Source organism: Lactuca virosa, chromosome 8 (assembly GCF_052849685.1).
Source record: "Lactuca virosa cultivar CGN04683 chromosome 8, Lactuca_virosa_CGN04683_v6, whole genome shotgun sequence".
Lineage (NCBI taxonomy): Eukaryota > Viridiplantae > Streptophyta > Magnoliopsida > Asterales > Asteraceae > Lactuca > Lactuca virosa.
In genome coordinates this window covers 118,518,546-118,525,193 of record NC_136433.1, presented here as the reverse complement: position 1 = coordinate 118,525,193, position 6,648 = coordinate 118,518,546, and positions in this window count along the sequence as shown.

The window sequence follows — 6,648 nt, the reverse complement described above, 5'->3', positions numbered from 1 at the left end:
ATGCACAATCTTTACCGATCACAAGAGCCTTCAACACATCCTCAATCAAAAGGAACTCAACATGAGGCAAAGACGATGGGTTGAACTGTTGAATGACTACGAATGTGAAATTCGTTATCATCCAGGAAAAGCAAATGTGGTAGCTGATGCTCTTAGTCGAAAGGAATACTCGGGCCGCCGAGTGAAATCCTTAACCATGACGATCCATTCACACCTGTCCACACAAATCAAGGAAGCTCAGAGGGAAGCCTTGAAAACAGAGAATGTGACGGGTGAAGCCTTAAGGGGAATGGATAAGAATCTTAAACTCAAGGGCGATGGAGTTCGCTACTTCATGGATCGGATCTGGACACCGAAGTTTGGTGGATTCAGAGACGTGGTCATGAATGAGGCTCATAAAACTCGATACTCCGTGCATCCAGGTTCGGACAAGATGTATCAGGACCTCAAGAAACTATATTGGTGGCTGAACATGAAGGCAGAGATTGCTACCTACGTGGGCAAGTGTCTGACTTGCGCCAAAGTCAAGGTAGAGTACCAAAAGCCATCAGGATTACTACAACAACCCGAAATACCCGAGTGGAAGTGGGAACGGATAACCATGGATTTCATAACCAAATTACCCAAGACAGCAGGTGGGTTAGACACAGTCTGGGTAATCGTGATAGATTAACAAAATCCGCACACTTTCTACCAATAAAAGAAACCGACAAGATGGAAAAGCTAACTCGAACATACATCCGAGAGATTGTACGACTGCATGGTGTACCAATATCCATTATCTCCGACAGAGATAGTAGGTTCACCTCGCGATTCTGGCAATCGCTGCAAAAATCTCTAGGGACGAGACTAGACATGAGTACCGCTTACCATCCACAAACCGACGGTCAAAGTGAAAGGACCATACAAACCTTGGAAGATATGCTAAGAGCTTGTGTAATCGACTTTGGTAAAGCATGGGATACCCATTTACCACTAGTCGAATTCTCATACAATAATAGCTATCACTCTAGCATTAAGGTTGCTCCATTCGAAGCCCTCTATGGCCGCAAGTGCAGATCACCACTGTGCTCGGCTGAAGTAGGTGACACGCAACTAGCCAAAGGACAAGTACCCGACAATGCTATCACAGGCCCGTAAATCATAAGAGAAACGACCGAGAAGATTGTTCAAATCCGAGAACGACTAAAGGCTTCAAGAGACAGACAAAAGAGTTATGCGGACAAAAGACGAAAGCCCTTGGAATTTCAGGTTGGGGACCGAGTTCTATTGAAGGTCTCGCCCTGGAAAGGACTAATACGTTTTGGAAAACGTGGGAAACTAAACCCAAGGTATATCGGACCATTCGAGATCCATGCAAGGATCGGCCCGGTAGCCTACAAACTTCGTCTACCGCAGGAACTCAATAACGTACACCCTACCTTTCATGTGTCAAACTTGAAGAAATGTTTGTCCGATGAGACCCTCGTCGTCCCTCTAGATGAAATCGAAATCAACGAGAGTCTCCACTTTATAGAAGAACCAATTGAAATCATGGATAGGGAAATTAAAAGAACAAAACAAAGTCGCATACCCATCGTGAAGGTCCGCTGGAATGCAAAGCGAGGACCTGAATACACATGGGAACGCGAAGATCAGATGAAACAAAAATACCCACATCTTTTTCCCTAATCCACAAGTGTTTTTCTTACATTAAATTTCGGGACGAAATTCCCTCTAACGGGGGGATGATGTGACAACCCGATATTTCGAATCTATGTAATGACCTAAAAAGTCAAGAATTGTAACCTCTTTTGATATAATGAAATTAACTTCGAAAAATAAATGTTCAAAAAGTCTCTATTGGGTTACCTACAATGCTAGATATTGTGTCAAGGTTTACAGAAATACAAAGAACACTAAAATCCGAGTTATAACGAAGAAGTTATGACCATTCTAAGATTTCCGACAAAACCGGTAATACAGTTAAACGCAAAACGCGAAGTTTTAATAAAATACTTTTTAACCTTAAGTATCTAAACAAAAGTCGTAGGTAACGTTAAACCGTGAACGTACATAAAAAGAACGCCCAAATCTGACTTCGTGTGAGGAAGTTATGATTTTTCGAAGTTTCGGATATAGCAGTAGACAGCTAAAAAAAAAACTCGAAATAGAGATCGAGGGATTTTGGCCGAAACAATCTAAATTAGAGTCGAAGATCTCAACAATAGTAGTGCAACGGTAAAAAGTCTGACGAAAATGGACAACAGATGAAAGAACTATGGAATTTAAACGGACTTTTCCAGGCCCGGCCTATTAAAAATAAAGTCAAAATTAGCCGACGGAGTCTAAACGAAAGTTGTAGAGCCTTTTCACACCTACGCGTACATATATGGAACGTCGAAAACGGAGCTTGTACGCGAAAGTTACGAATTTTACAAGTTCGAGACCCGAAATCTGAGGCTGTCAGGCTTGCCACGACGTCGCACAGTTGGCCGCGACCCGGCGAGTGACTGAGGGCGTCTTGTCAATGGAAGAGGATAGAATTTGCTCACCACGACGTGGCACACAAAAATGTGCCCCTATAAATAGAACTCATGGGGTGCCGGGTTTAGGTGCTCCATTCTTCCCTCTCTCGTGCCGAAACTCTGCGTTTAAGCCCCCGAAGCCCTCCTGAAGCCCCGGTCTTCGCATCCAAGTTCCCGAAGGAAGGTTTTGTATTTCCGAGATTCCCGAGAAAACCAACTTTTCCAAGTCAAAGTTCTGCTCGATTTTCATCTCGCTTTCTTCAATCAATCAAGTGAGTTCATACCCCTACAACTACGTTTTCAAATGCTTTATAAATGCTTTTATACACTTTTAAGGGGGGGGGGGGGGAATACAAGTAAACACACGATTATCTCCGTGTGAATAACATGAATCTTTTGTTATACTTTTGTTATAATCAATCATATGTGATTAATAACTATCATACGAAAACATTCACATACAACATATAACGAGAACACTTGGTCCTTTTTGGGATAAAACATGTTGTTGAGTAAATATGAAACACTTTGTTTATATTTCGAGTATAAATGTTCAATAATGTTATTACAAATGTTATACTTTACATACGAACTCAACACTACGCTAGGGTTTATATACAAACGCATCACACTTTTGGAAAAACTATAATATGTATAGTTTACTAGGTATTCATGAGATTTCACATACTATAAATACTATATCAAGGAAATACTTTCGTATACAAGAACAAATGGACTTTTCATACGTAAATCTATTTGATACTAAGTTTTGTGAGACATTCAACTTCACGTACTTTCAAGTATGCAGTTAAAGTCCTGTATTATATACCATAATCTCTTGTAGGGAGAGCATGATTCTTGTGTATAGATCTATACAGGATTGACAATCCCGCACCTAAACTGTTAGCTACAGTTAGACCGGCAAGTCTGGGGTGACAATCATCATAACATTCCAACGCCTGAAGAACGTTGTTACAGGCAGTCTGGGTCAATAGCATGGTTATAAAACTCACATGGAGTATTAAAAACACGTTGATTTACGGGGTTATCAAATGCCTTAGTGATTTTATACATACATAAATCTACTATCCTAGGCATGAAAAACACTTTTGCATTTCAGTTTTGGAACTTTTAAACTACCACCTATTTATGGAAAAACATTGGATTTCTAAAAGCAAACGTTCAAATCAGTTGGGTCTTGGAAGAAGACTACTTTTATACTATTAGGAAATATAGGATTTTCTAGGAGTTTTCAAACATATACAAACAATTCATTCAGATTTATACAAACATTTACATTAAATACTTATGAACTCACCAGCTTAAATGCTGATCTACTCTTTCAAATCTACTTGTATTTCTCAGGGATTCAGTAATACAGGTAACTTCAGCTTTTGGAGAAGTGACGCTAAGGCGTCAGTTTAAAACTCATTTTATCATCATATTGTAATTTGTTTTGAAACAAGTATTATTAAACGATGTAACTTTTAAATTATATATATGATGGTTGGTTTACTTTCTTTACTATGTATTCAACTGTTACGATACTACATGAAGTCATCCGCCCTCGAACGATTCCGCCGTTCTGGTTTGGGGGTGTGACAATATGTTTGTAGCTGTGATTAGGTACGTTTTTAGTGAACTCCTTACCTGCCTTGGTATTATTTGACTCGGGGGTGAGTCGGTCGTTTCTTTCTCAGTCTTTCAGTGGGGAGTTTGGGTTGCTAGTGGGAGAGCTAGAGTGTCTGTTGCGAGTTTCCATCGCCAACGAACACGGGGTTTCCGCTTCTTCACTTTATCGGGGTTGCGTATTGGAGATGTTCGGAGTATCTTTTCCGATAGACCATATTCCGATTCCCATGGGGGATGAATGTGTGATTGTGGGTATGGACTGGCTTAGTCGCTTTGGAGCTATGATCGATTGCAAGGGTCAGCAAGTGGTGGTTCGAACCCCAAGTGGGGGTGAACTGATTGTCTATGGCGAGGGTACCAAATTGTGATCAGGGTTTTGCTCAGCTTCCAGGGCTCGACAATACATTCAGCACGGGTGTGCGGGTTATCTAGCGTACGTAATAGATACGCGGATCAGGGAGCAGGTATCAGTATTCGAGGTCCCAGTGCTCAGAGAGTTTGCTGTCGTGTTTCCGGAGGAGTTACCCGGAGTGCCTCCGGAGAGGCAGGTTGAGTTTAGGATCAACCTAGTGCTGGGTGCGGCCCCTGTCGCCAAGGCGCCGTACCGGTTGGCACCACTAGAGATGCATGAGCTATCATCACAGCTGCAGGAACTGCTGGGAAAGCAGTTCATTCGTCTGAGCAGTTCCCTGTGGGGAGCACTGATACTCTTCGTCAGGAAGAAGGATGGTTCACACCAGATGTGCATCGATTACCGGGAGTTGAACAAGTTGACGGTGAAGAACCGCTATCCACTCCCGAGGATAGACGATTTATTTGATCAGTTGCAGGGTGCGTCTTGGTTTTCCAAGATAGACTTGAGGTCTGGGTATCATCCGGTCAGGGTCAGAGAGGAGGACGTGGAGAAGACAGCGTTCCAAACTCGTTATGGACATTATGAGCTTGTGGTGATGCCGTTTGGGTTCACCAACGCGCCAACAGTGTTTATGGACCTGATGAATCGGGTCTGTAGACCGATGCTCGATCGCTCGGTCATAGTATTCATCGACGATATCTTGGTGTATTCCAAGACCCGAGAGCATCATGAGGAGCATCTGCGGGAGTTATTGGGAGTTCTGAGGCGGGAACGACTTTATGCCAAGTTCTCAAAGTGCGAGTTTTGGTTACGAGAGGTCCAGTTTCTAGGATACCTCATTAACCAGGAGGGGGTTTTGATCGATCTGGCCAAAATCGAGGCGGTTATGTAGTGGGAGGTTCTGAAATCTCCCTCAGACATCAGGAGCTTTTTGGGATTGGCAGGGTACTATCGGAGATTCATACAAGATTTCTCCAAGATTGCAGTAGCCCTCACTCGTCTGACGAGGAAGGGGGTAGATTTACGGTGGGGCCCTGAGCAGCAGAGGGCGTTTGAGACTCTCCGACAGCGTTTATGCGAGGCTCCAGTACTGACTCTTCCGGAGGGAGTCGAGGACTTTGTGGTGTTCTGTGATGCATCCATCACGGGACTGGGAGCGGTCCTCATGCAGAGAGGACGAGTGATAGCCTACGCATCTCGGCAGCTGAAGCCGCATGAGACGAGATACCCCACTCATGATCTGGAGTTAGGAGCGGTAGTATTTGCTCTCAAGATTTGGAGACATTACCTCTATGGGGTCTGCTGTACCATCTACACGGACCACAAGAGCTTGAGACACATCATGGATCAGTCGAACCTGAACATGAGACAACGCAGATGGCTAGATGTAGTCAAGGACTACGACTGCGAGATCTTTTACCACCCAGGTAAAGCAAATGTGCTTGCGGACGCGTTAAGCCGCAAGTCAGCTGGATCTTCCACTCCAGTGACATGCATGAGGATTTCAGTGGATTCTCTACTTGTGGGTTTGATCAGGGAAGCCCACACTGAGGGTATGCGCCAGGAGAACTGGAAACTTGAGAGGATCAGGGGTGAGAACACCCGGTTTGTGCAGGACAGCCGAGGATTATTGACCCGTTGCGGGCGGGTCTGGGTTCCGATGTCTGGTGGAGTCAGATAGGTTATTTTAGAGGAGGCTCATAAGTCTCGCTTCTCTATTCACCCGGGAGCCACCAAGATGTACCAGGACTTGCGATTTAGTTACTGGTGGTCGTGCATGAAGAGAGAAATCACTTGGTACGTTGAGAGGTGCTTGACCTGCAGGATGGTCAAGGCCGAGCATCAGAGGCCGCATGGCAAGCTGCAGCCTCTGGAGATTCCCATGTGGAAATGAGAGCAGATCACGATGGACTTCATCACCAAGTTGCCAAGGACGGCAAAGGGGTTCGACGCTATTTGGGTCATCGTGGATCGATTAACCAAGAGTGCTCACTTCCTACCCATTTGGGAGAGCTCATCGGGCGAGAAGCTAGCCGAAGTGTCACACTCCCAAACCGGAACGGCGGAAACGTTCGGGGGCGGAGGACGTCATGCTCAGTATCATAACCATAGTGAAGAAAGTAAACACAACCATCATAAATATAATTTAAAAGG